The sequence below is a fragment of the Triturus cristatus genome, chromosome 7, assembly GCF_964204655.1.
Source record: "Triturus cristatus chromosome 7, aTriCri1.1, whole genome shotgun sequence".
Taxonomy (NCBI): Eukaryota; Metazoa; Chordata; class Amphibia; order Caudata; family Salamandridae; genus Triturus; species Triturus cristatus.
This window is the reverse complement of record NC_140590.1, coordinates 732,726,001-732,739,033: the sequence shown is the minus strand read 5'-3', so window position 1 is coordinate 732,739,033 and position 13,033 is coordinate 732,726,001.

Sequence of the window (13,033 nt, the reverse complement as noted above, 5' to 3'; positions counted from 1 at the left end):
GTAGCCAAGATGGCAATCGGCTGCAGAAAGAAGAAAACAGGAAGTCCTACCCAGGAAGTGATGTACTTATACCCTTTGGTATGTGGGCCATCTTCGACTGGGAAAGAAAAGTCATTTGGTGATTAGGTTCTGCATAAATGGAAGTAAATTCATACATAAGGCAGCAGCAGCTTCTCCGCAGTGGTGGAGGTGCATCGCTCCATCCTCGCCAGCTGCCTCAAAATGGCAGGAAAGGAAAATTAAATCGATAATAAACATGTATAATTATTGTTTTATTTTTCCTTTCCTACCGAGTCTTTGGGGGTGGGGTGATGGGGGATGACAGGCTGCAGGAGGAGTGGTGGGCACTGTTGTTAGTACGCATGACGCTTTGGCCAACTGTCTCCGTCTGTCCAAACGGTCATGCGCAGTGAAGCTGTCTCCAGCCAGAGCTGTGTTACCTGGTTGGAGAAGGCAGGCACAGACTCCCAGTCTTACTGGAAGTGCAAATTCAGAGCACTCAGGGCAATCCTGACACTGCTGTCATGACATGGGAGAAGCCTCGGGATTGGCCGCTGTGGAGTCTGGGAGCCTGTACCTGCAAGAAAAGGAGCAGGAGAGCCCGACAGGGCATGCTGCAGGTACGTTTTTGTGTGCTGCAACCCCTTCTTCCCCCCGCCTCACCACTCTTCCACAACACCAGCCGCTACTGATGTAAGAACTGTGAGAGGATGACAGACAAGGAGGTAATGAGCATTACTGACAGTGACTGCAAGCGACTAATTTGTTGTGTGCCTGCTGGGGAGTGACAGATAATATTTCCGAAAAGAATATGGATGAGAGAAGTGTAATGTAAGGAATTGCATGGGCTGATAGTCTAATGTTGGAAAAAAAATATCACAAATTATTTTTATGCTTCCTTGATTACTCCACTGCCCTCAATAAGGTGGTGAGTAGTACACTCTAGACAAAACTACAGGCTTGGGGAATAGATCACACTCTGTTATATCTACTAATAGAGCGTCATACAAATACCTGGGTCTAAAGAAAATTGTCAAATAGAATAGGATAACACCAAAAATTCCCACTAATAGCAAACTTAAACAAGGATGTACTTTGTCTCGGCTTCTCTTCTCACTTTCTGATCTTACCAGATGTTGTGATCAAACCAATGGTGATCCTCCTGAATATGGCAAACATAGAATCTCCTACCTAGAGTATGGAGAGTACCTGATTCAATTATCAACTACACAGAATGGATTGCGAAGACAACTAAATCGTTTATAACAACATAACAAGCAGAATGGTTTATTAATCGATTTTAACAAAACAAAAAAATGTATTTTGGATGTCCTAAACTGAGGTGCTTTTGGAAGCTGGAAAACAAAAATATTGAGCAAGTGTCTCACTGCACTGACCTCTAAATGGAAACTGATTCAAAACTAAATTGTTATCATGCAACCAAAAGGTAACTGATATATCTACAGCTGTGCAAACCATCAAATGTTTCTCAAAAAAATATGAAGGGGGGAATTGATCCAACCATTACTGTTTTAGTCACCAAAATAGTTTCTGGTTTTCTATATGGAGCAATAGTATTATGAAAAAGACACATCAGCTAGTTTGCGCACATTATTTGTCACATTTATGCAGCAAGCTTTTAACTTAAGACCATCGACCCCCCTCTGTCGGATACATTTTGAATTAGATCTTCCTCACTTACAAGCCCTGATCAAATTAATTTAATTATCTCTGTGATTGTTTTATGGCAGATACAAATACCCTGAAATGCATATTAAAATGAGGCCTAATCTTACCATCAGGGAAAGAATTTGTGAGGACCTACAACGAGTTAAACATCTATTAATACACAGCAACCTCCCATCAATACCGACATTTGTAATAATGACAAAGCAGTCACGGAAATACTCAATAATAAATGTATATAATCAGCGTTTTATCTCACTGACGAAAAATCAGCCGTGGCCTGTGCAGGTAAGAGTGGTGGGGCCAGCTGGGGGGAGATTTTGAAAGATGACAACAAGGGAAAATTATTTATTTATTTAATTTTCCCTTGTGGTCCTCTGTCAAATCCCCGCCTCCAACCCAGCCCCACTGCTCTTACCTGCATGGGCCGCGGCTGCAAAAAATCTGTAACCAAATATAAAAACTCACAATACACAGAAAATGCATACAAACGGAAAAGGCAAAGTTTACCTGGATTCAGATATCGACTCATAAATCAAAAAACATTTCTTAGATTTAGGTGCTCTATGTCCCATTCTCGCAATTTGAAGGATTTTGGTTACAAATTACCTGCCGGGAAAGAAAATGCCACTTGTGTAATGGGTATGAGGGGACAATAGAGCACATTTTATGCCTGTGTCTCCTCATGCTGGATATAAAGAGAAAGTACCTAAAACCAATATGCTGGGAAAGTGGAGTACAGACAGTTAAAAATGCCACTCTCTTGTGTGTCAGTGGATTGACAAACAAATATCTCAGTACAGTAATTGTGTATAGTATAACTAATGCAGAGAGCTTGGTTTCCAGGTAATACTACAGACAAAGTCAAATGTAAGCTGCTTACGAATTCTCAGAAAGGCTTTTATCTTTTATGAAGTTTTAATAATAATTGTGTTCATTTTTTAAAACTTTTTATGAGTTTTATTCTATTGTTGTAATTGGTTTTAACTAACTTACACTATTACGCTTTACTTACTTAGCACATTGTCAGGCTGACAGGAAATCCCATGAAATCTATTAGAAGGTGGTGTCACGTGCTGGATATTGTATGGTCTCACTGAACTTTGATGCAAGTGACTTCAAACTTATGGAAGGGCCTGTCCCTTATAGTGGGTTTGGGCTGTATCCGAAGTGCAGGATAAGCTTCAAATCTCCCTGCAGCACCTCCCACTACTGCTATAGATCCCGGGGATGTCTTTTCCACTCTCTGACTGCTATTTTAGAGTGATCCCTATCCGCCCACTGCTGCCTCGGGTTATCACTTCACATATTATCAGGGAAACTGCTAACGTGCAACTCCTTTTCATAAGTGGGGAAGATCAGAAAGCCAACACAATGTCCCCTGGTACTTCTGAAGGTTTGATGAGGAGAGAGTGCAGCCTCCTGAGCCTTGTGTAAGCTGTGAGGAGGCCAGTATGGCCGGGATAGCCATCGTCTGTCAATACCAGCACCTTTAAATAGCAACTAGACCTCCCTGGCACCAAGGCTAGTGATTTAGGCTCACGTTAGGCCCCGATCTGTTCCCAGGCTGTAGGAAATACAGGGTCATCTAATTCTTGACCTCCTTCCTCTGTGCGTGCAGTTCCCGTGCCTGCCTGCTCGTCACTTCTAAACACTTTTATGACATGTTAGCAGTCTCCTGTCTCCTGCTTTTGAGTTTCTCCCTTGTCATTGCCCTCCTCAGCTTACCTCCCCTGTGTCTGATGTCAGAGGGGAACCATTCAGACGGGGCGGTCCCCTGGTGTTCCTGGTAGGGTGACCACCTGACATTGAGGCAAATTCTGGACAAGAATTTAAAAATTCAGGTAAAAGGGTCAAAACTCAGAACAAAACTTCAGGACAAAGAGTCAAAATTCAGGACAAAAGCTACATTTTACAGACACATCCATGGAGAGGCCATACCAACTATTTTATATGTGCATTTATTTACTATTTTCCACATAGCACTATTTATTAACTATGGTCTTTATGTGATTGCCTGTAGGTGTGCTTCATTCAGGTGGCACATTATGTCCTTGTTGAATAGTAAATTAATGCCCTTGAGCATGGTGTCAAAAGCAACACCCCTATCCAGATTTACCCAAACCTTTTGCAGAGAAAGCAACAGCAACATTTTGATTATGTTTCTAAGCATTTTAAAACCTATTGCAAACAGTTTGGGAAACATTAAGGTAAATAACCTGTTATATTCCATAGAGGTACCCCACTAAAGGTCAGGGTAATATCCCAACCTTTCACCTATATCCGTCCCTACACTACATACATAACGGGCTGCTAGGACTAACCCTTTGCCTAGTTACAGTATTGCTTACAGAACATGGGGTTTTCCCTGAACACTAGCCTTATACATTATGCATGAGGATTGTTGGATTCTTGAAAACTCAGCAGGACTACCATCTCCTGCTTAATAACTATGTACAAGGTTAATTCCCGACGTCATCCTAAGTCCGACAGTGGCACTGCAAGGTAGAACCCCTGGGGATACCTTCGGGTATATAAACATCACATCTTGCTGAAATAGTCAGAGGAGATCACAACTTCCATGCAGACGCACTGATGCGAGATGCTGAGATTCCTGCATGCAGATACTCCAGCTCGCAGTGGTCTGAACATCCCTTTCAGGGTGTCGAACTCAAGACCAAGACGGGGTCCCACAGTCTCTCACTTCAAGTAATGGGGTTGACTTTGTCCTAGAGGGATTCTTGGCTCAACACCTACATACATGCTAGGTGCACTTAGGTACATCTAGTTAGGGTCGCATCATATGAGTAGGTATTTTATTGACATGTATTTTATATACTTGCCTGTATTCATGATTATAGCAAAATGGTAGAAATCTACCATCCTTTTACTTTCTAAGTGCTTCTAATCATTTATATATGTTACTGTCTAATGGTTGTTTCAGTACACCTATTTTACACTAGAATAATGACTATTCCATAAATACTCATTGAAAAACGTCCCTACGGTTTATTCTGTGTAACTCTTTGAGACTAAGTGAGCACGAGTGACTGAGCGAAAAGTGGTGCACTGTTTCCACGGTCCTGAGGAATCAGGGTTGTCATGTTCGATAGTTGCCAAGAACTATTCTCTCCTTGGTAAGAGGAGTTTCTAGTGCCACTGTGAGCTAGCTGGTATAGAGGCCAAAATATCCGGTGGGGGTGTCTGGAATCAGTCTGGACACCAAGCCCGCAGTATATGTTGTCCGAAGGTGCAGATCCTGTATAGGTTTATAGGAACTACATGACATTGCACCCAACATTGGTTGAGAACTTTTTTAATGGTCAAATCTAAGTAGTTCAGTTGTGCTATTCTCAGAGACCCCTACTCACATTTCCCCAGAGACGTCTGGAGTGTGAGGGTACAAAACTCCACCACAGCTGAGTAGGCAAAATCCTATTTATTGGCTGTTGGTTAATCAAGCCTGAAGAATAATTATTCCTATTGTGCTTAAAACCTTATCAAAGTTCCCTTGAAACGCTCTTCTTACTAAAACAAAGACTGTACAGGAAGATCCTGTGGTTGCATTAAACCTCTCAGGAGAAGATGCACATGCAATACACATTGCAGAAAATGTTAGAAATGTCGTCACCCTAAAACTAGTAGCATACGGTGTTAGAGCTAGGGGTGGGTCAGTAACATTTGTGATTGAGGCACACAAATCATTTAGAACTGAGATATTCTATTCATGGGTCACATTCCCACAGGCTACTGCACTAACAAAGACATTTCATTACTACACAGAAGGTGAAATACCGAACGAATATTGTCCATACAAGGACATTGAAATTCCACGTACTTACCAGGAACATTTGTACTGGTTTAAAGGCACCCTACCCCATACAAGAAATAGAGTAAGACTCGGTCCGTTCAGAAGATACTGAGCAGCATGCCAGTATTAGCGGCCTACACACCACATCCTGAAATTAACACAATGCTAGGGGGAGACTTTCTTGCACAGCAGAAATAATTAATAAAACTTTACAGAAACATGACACAATTTGTGATGAGAACACTCACACTTCAGCCAACACAGGCTACACAACCAGGACCATTCCAAACTTCCACAACTAAAATTACACCACAAATGTTACACACAGTGATGGGTAAAATGCCCACTAAACGTGAACAAATGCCTTTCTGGATAGCTAAAAAAATAACACAGCTAGGGTCAGTATTTCCACACACTGGTCCACATGAAAAGCATAGAATGCTAACAATGTGCTTGCTGATGGAGATAGCTCCCCTGATAGAGGATTGTACTTCTAGGGGTACGGTCTTCGCTGCAATATATACCAGAACTCATGGTATCCCTTGATTAGCTGTAATACAGGATGTATTGAGACAAATACAAAATGAGTATGGAGCAGAGCCTGCTCTGAACTTAGGAATGAAGTTACTAAATAACTTTGCCCAGGTATCAGCGATATTATTAGCAAACATTAAAGGGGAAGCAGCATCAGTGGCAATATGCCAATGCCTGAGAGATTTCACTCCTGTACAACAGTAGACAGAACTACCTAATTTTATTGAAACTGCATATACAGAATTAGGTAGAGATAGTTTGGGAGCTAGACGAGTAAAACCTTCACTGATGGTAGGTCCAGAAAAAGAACAGGCAAAGCAAACACCAGTTTCTTCAAAGAAGAAATGGGACAATAACAAACAACAAAAGAATAAAGACAATAGATCGCAATCAAGAGGTGGGTCTCCTCAACAGGAGCCCTCCCAAAGGAGGTATAACTTTAGAAATAGAGACTACATTAGGAAACCAGACAGGTATCAGGATCCTAATACTAATACACATTCCTCTTGTTCCTTTCAGGGCTCATCTAAAAACTCGGCGAGGGAAGGATGGTCAGAACACAGACAAGAAGAGCATACAAAGTCCAGAGGCACACAACGCACTTCAGACTACGCTTCCAAAAAAGAAGAAAAGCCTAAATTAAAACCTCATATCAAGAAGAAGAAAGTAGCAGGTCTCAAAGTTAGACTTGCCCAGAATTCTGAGGTCTCAACTACTTAACGGGGAATGGGCTCGCCAGAATCTGATGGAATTTCTGGTGACAGCGTAGTTGAGTGAACATATCACGGTGGAAACACCTGATAATAGGGTAAGCCACCCACATAGGTTACATGAGATAATACTTCAAATGGAAGGTGACAAGCCCAGAAAAATTAAAGGTCTCTTTTGGGAGAACCTAACTTTTAGCTTTGACATTCTTTTAGCTGAAAGAGATTGGCCGCCTGCTATTGTTATGGATTGCCCAAAGGGAGAGATGGTAATTATGCCAGCCTTTTCTGACCTCGTTCCCCTTCAATACTTCAAACACACATATGCGAGGGGAGTGGGCGGTAGCCCTTGCTCCTGCACTGTATCGCAACCATGTTGGGTGGGATGAGGAATCAACTCGCCACGTGATACCACTAAAATCTACTCCAACTCCACAGAGACAGTATCCAATAAAGCAGAGAGCGAAAAAACAGATCAGGGAGATCTTAGATCAACTTGAATACCAAGGTGTGATTGAAGCTTGTACCTCATCAATGAATAATCCTTTATTTCCCGTACTGAAACCTGGCAATTCATATCATCTAGTTTTAGATTACAGACATCTAAATTCATGCACAAAAACATTTGCAGTACAAAACACACATAGTGCCGCATTGATGAATAACATGGTGCGGAAAAAATACAAAACTACACTGGATATCTCAAATTGATTTTTCTGCCAAAATATAGCGCCTGAGAGCAGATATTTGACAGTATTCTCAGCGCTGTGGTCCCAGGGCAATGTAGTCGACTCCCACAAGGATATAAGAACAGCCCGGGGTTGTTTTCTGCCAGGGTAACTGCGTTACTTCAGAATCTGGACGAAGAGGCATTGTCCTATGAAGATGACATTTATCTGACGGATGATGACCTGGAGGAACACTTGACCAGGGTGAGCACCATAATTTTGGGATTCGCCTCTGAGGGCTACAAATTTAACTTCAAGAAATCAAAAATAGCCCACCTCAGCGTCCTATTTTTTGGGTATGTGCTTTCAAGTGAAGGGAAAAGCTTGGCAGCCAACATTTTAGAAAAATGTGCGCTGCTCCAACCAACGAAATCATGAAAAAATATAAAATCAATACTGGGATACCTGAATTTTTGTTTAACATACATTTTGGATTACGCAGAAAGGGTTAAACCGTTCTACGACCTCATAAGACCTGATTTTTTAGTTAGGCAATGGACACAGGAACACACAGATACACTTTGTTCCCTCCAGGCTGATATGATAGCGTGCAAACACTTACAGACACGCGTAAATGTCTGAATCATTGCAGGTCAATCTGCGTATACTTACTTAACATACAATGAAGGTGAAACTGTACCAATAGCTTACAAATCACACGTGTACACAAACGCTGAGATGCGTTTTGCATCTACAGAAAAAATCCTGACAGCAGTACAGACTGCTGTAGTGAGAGAAAGAGCACTGGCTCAGGGGAAACAAATTATTGTAGTGACTCCGGTACCGGCCTTACAGGCTGCTACAAAGGCAAGCGTTCCAAATGCTAAAGCTTTACAACCACGATGGATACAATGGGCTAATTCTCTCACTGCATCAGATGTAGAATACAGATATGACCCAAGTCTATAAACACAAGCATTGCTGCAATATGAACAAGAATATCCTCTACCAAATGAAATTATGCCGCTAGATCAGTATGACTACATAATTTGCAATGACGGATCTGCACAACCAGCCGTAGGAAGAAAACAACAATAAGTAAGTTACATCCCAGCTATACAAAGACTAGTTAGCAGAACTGAAAGTTCTTTTATTGGAACTGTTTAATACGGATCGAGAATTCCCCGCACTAATTGTGTGCGATTCCATTTCATGTGTCCAGTCATACAATGAATATCTTCACTATTGGGGACAAAATGGGTTCAAAGACTCAAAAGGTAGCACAATTAAGCATAAAACACTATGGGAACAGGTAGCTGAGTTGAAACTAGGGGTGGGCAGAATTTGCGAAATTCACTTTCGCAAATTATCGCGAAAATTTTAAAAATCTCCGCAAACACGCGGAAATATCGCAAAGATGCGGAAGTTTTTTTCACGCATGTTCGCGGTATTTTCTGCATGGTCGCGGCTGGCCAACTTACCCATGTGGTTGCTCGCGGGCGCGGCCATCTTGTTTTCAGTTGTCTCGCGGTGCATGATCGCGAGAAGAAAGACGTGATCGCACGACAAATGACGTCACTGCGGGCGCGAACTGGCACGCGACAGCGCAAATGGCTACCAACAATCCAACATCTCATGGAGAACACGACCGGATCGGGAAAACTTGTCGGCGAACGCGGGGATTCAGGTAAGGCGATCGCGCGCACGCGAGAATGTATTATTTTACAGCGCGAGCAAGAAACAAATTATCGCAAAGCTGCGGAATGCGGAAATTTTGACATTTTCGCGCTTTCTGCGGAACGCGAAAATGTCAAATTATCGCAATTTCCGTGACCGGAATGAGATTTTAGCCCAGGCCTAGTTGAAACACGAACTACCAAGAGCTCACCTGATACACACGCTGAGTCATCAACGTGATGATGTTCACTTTGATGGGAATTCATTGGCCGATTAGGCCGCGAAGGGGGCAGTACAAACTGCGTCCGTAGCTGCAATCACTCGTTCAAAAACGAGAATAGATGGACAGATAATGGTAGCTGTCATGCATTCCCGAAATATTTTCCACTCAAGTACTCCTACAAGTTAGATGCAAACAACGTTCCATTTGCTCAGATCCCAGGAGTGGGGGATAGAGTAATACCAAACATGGATCGCAGGTTAGGCTCAATATTAGCTGCACACAAGGGTCTTGGTTCTGTGCACGCAGGAGTGATGGCGACAGTTTCTTTACTGAGACAACGCTATTGGTGGCCAGGGTTAACAAAGCAGACCAAAGACTATGTCTTAAAGTGCAACATCTGTCAAAAGATGGAGGGCTCCACCATAACACGTCCGGCACAGACACCACTATTGATATCAGAAAGACCACTTGCGTGTGTCTATTTGGACCACTGCAGCCCCTTACAATCTGACAGGGCTTACAAGTACATAACGGTTGCAGTGGAATCCTGCTCAAGATTCCTATGGGTATGGCCTCAGCGTTCGCCTGACACTCGACCTGTTATCAAAGATTTGCGAGTCTTTGTAGGGACATACGCAGTTGGCACATTACATTCTGACTGTGACCCTGTGTTTAGCTCTAGAGCTTAGAAGGAAGCCAGGGGAAGTTTAGGTGTAGCATTGCGGTACTCCTCTTAGTACCATCCTGAGGGAAATTCGGTTATGGAGAGGAAAAATCGGGCCTCAAAGCAATCATTAACAGCTAGAGTATTAGGCGCGTGTGGTAGTTGGGTCAATCCCTTATATGGGGTACAGAGGGCATTAAACAACATGCCAAGAAGTTCTCTAGGGAGTGTCACTCCTAATGAGGTCCTATTTGGGACATGGATGTGGGTACCTGACCTAGATGGTCAAGGCATAGAGGCGGATGAAAAACCTTTTGACATCAGTAAACGTTTGGTTGTTTTACAGGAACTGAATGAATCACAGGCACTATAGAGCAATGTTCAAGTGAAAAGGTTCGCCACTAGGGAAGTCAAGTCAGTTATGGAAAGACCTCACTGGATTCCTAAAGTTGGGGATCTGGTCAGAGAAAAGATAACAGACAAAAAATAATTTGGGCCATCATACAGAAAACCTGTACTTGTCCTGGCAGTTAAAGAAACAAGAACTCTACTTCTGCCACCTCTTTCTGGAAAAAAAAGAAACACTGTCAGTCCCTAAAACTCGTCAAAAACAAGTCAAAGACTTTTTCATTGTTCTTAAAAAGACTTACCTAGAATCGCTTGGATAAGAACTTTGGATAAGCACCGGGATACTTTTCTTTCTTTTCTGGTTAGGCTTAGTAACTGTTTTTCTGTTTACTTATTAATGGGACTTATCTTCGTCAAAGCTCTGCAGCATCAAAAGTGAACTTGATCCTGAAACCTCATGTTTCATCACATCATGAACAAAGAGACTTGTCATCAATGAACATTACAGCAGCTCCTATACCCGATGGTATGGTATGCTATGGGACAAGGTTGATTATGATATATTCAGACTGACAGAACTTTTAAAAATACCACATTTATTTAAAATTTCCTTGGATGATATCATTCTCTTCAGTTCATTCCCCGATGATTGGGATTTTGAAACTGTGAATAATATGTTGTCTGATTTAGAACAATCTGCCACAGTTTCTAGCAATGAAATGTTAAAACAACACAATGTATTGTTATCAATATTGTGGACATCATTTTCTTCACAAATATAGTAACCCTAGAAATGTTTTCACATATCACCAATGGGAACATTGCCCAACACCACTGAAAAGTAGTTCAAAAACTTTTGCACAAAAAATTTCATATTTTTCAGGGTGTAATATTTCAGACCCGACCTCATATTACTATAAGGGTGTACCTACACCTGCACAGAAAAATATGTTGACTAACACAAAACAGATTTACTCTGCTTCTTTAATTACCCAACTGTCTGAACAGGGTTTCGACTTATGGAAAGAGACTAAGACCTAAAATCAGTCTGGGGTTCTAGAGACTGGCACAACCAGAGAACAGAAGCACTATTTAGAGCATGCCTCTTCCCTCAGCAGATGATATTTCTAAAGCCAAAAACAAGGATTTGAACACACCTCGGATTCCCACACCATCACAGGTCATTTTACATTATTGAAAAGGGATACATTAGATGACATATTACAATACAATAGATCAGACCCCAATTGGAAGGGATTGTTGGTATGGCCCACAGGCACTAATAGATGTCAAGAAAGATTCAGAGGTACAACCAAAGGGTACAGTATCCATAGTCCAGATCCACGCTATGTACAAAGAGAACATCCGAGGGTGGTGACATCATAAAGTGTTGGGAAGTTATGCCTCGATTCGCTAAGAACCTCAACACTAACACAGGTGTAACAACACTGATCCTTACTCACAGAGGATGTGGACCTACAGGATTTTTTATTAGGTCCTGGGAAGCCACATCAAAAACGTTTCTAATATGCTGATTGTTTAAGAAGATTACCCTAAACTGGTGAATTATAAGATTGAGAATTAATCATTGCCATCCAGGAAATAATAAATGTTAGAGGCCTGGCAGAGTCAAGAGAGAAAAATTGTACCTATTTATCCCTGGAAATATCTTTGGTTCTACTGTGAGACTCATGGGAGAATTCTAACCGTCTTCCTGGACTTCCCGACTTCCCGTATATAAGCCAATACAGTAATGTCCTAATGAAATCGTGATTAGAGTGGAACGCACTTTATTCTTCTGGATTGGAGGCGAATCAGCTTTTGAATAAGTATGAAATGTGCAGCTGGGACCTTAGGTTGCTCTGCTCTTCTCTTCTGTTCTCATCTTGTGTTATTGTTTACTTTTTCTATCTCAACGGCGTAAGTTATTAAAACCTGTTTTGTTTCAATATGGAATTAAGGTATGCGGAGAAGCTGTCAGATTTTTATTTGACATGACATTTCCAGATTTTAAATGAGCTGTAGGCAGATATTTAATGATGAAAGTTTTTAATTTCTTTCTAACTGATTATATTTGTTTTATCTATGCTTGCAATCGTTTCACAATAGTTTTATGTAGTGTAATATTTCAAAGACCAAGGTCTAAATAAACTTTTATCTGTTTATCTATCTGGGTCGTCTAATGATACAACTTGGGCCTGAGCCCCAGATATAACCGGGGCACACCATTTAGAGCCCTTGCAGCCACGGTATTGGTTATTCACCTCCACCATAACGCTAGGGTATCATGAATACATATTATACAGGGCTGGAGATAAGGAGTGTTTGTGCTTCAGGGCCTGGGGGCCAAACCACTTATCTACAGCATTGAACCCAGCCATAGTCCTGGGCAGTGCAGGGGGCCTGGGTGGGTCAAATTGTTCTCCAATTTTACTGGAAGGATGGGGTTGGGTGGTAAATGAGGTAAGGAGGAATGCAGTGGCTGGTGATATGTCCAATTACGCACTTAAGTGAAACTTCTAATTGTCTATTTTTGGTTTGCCTGCACCAGAGGGATTTAAAGTGCCATATGCGAGGACGGCCAGGAGCCGGCCTGCACACATGAGCACTGTGGTGCAGGACAGCTCCTGGTCGTCCTGCGCATGGAAGGGGTTAATAGCTTTTCTGGTGCTATATTTATTTTTGCAACACTGATGTATGTCTTGCCTCTGCTTG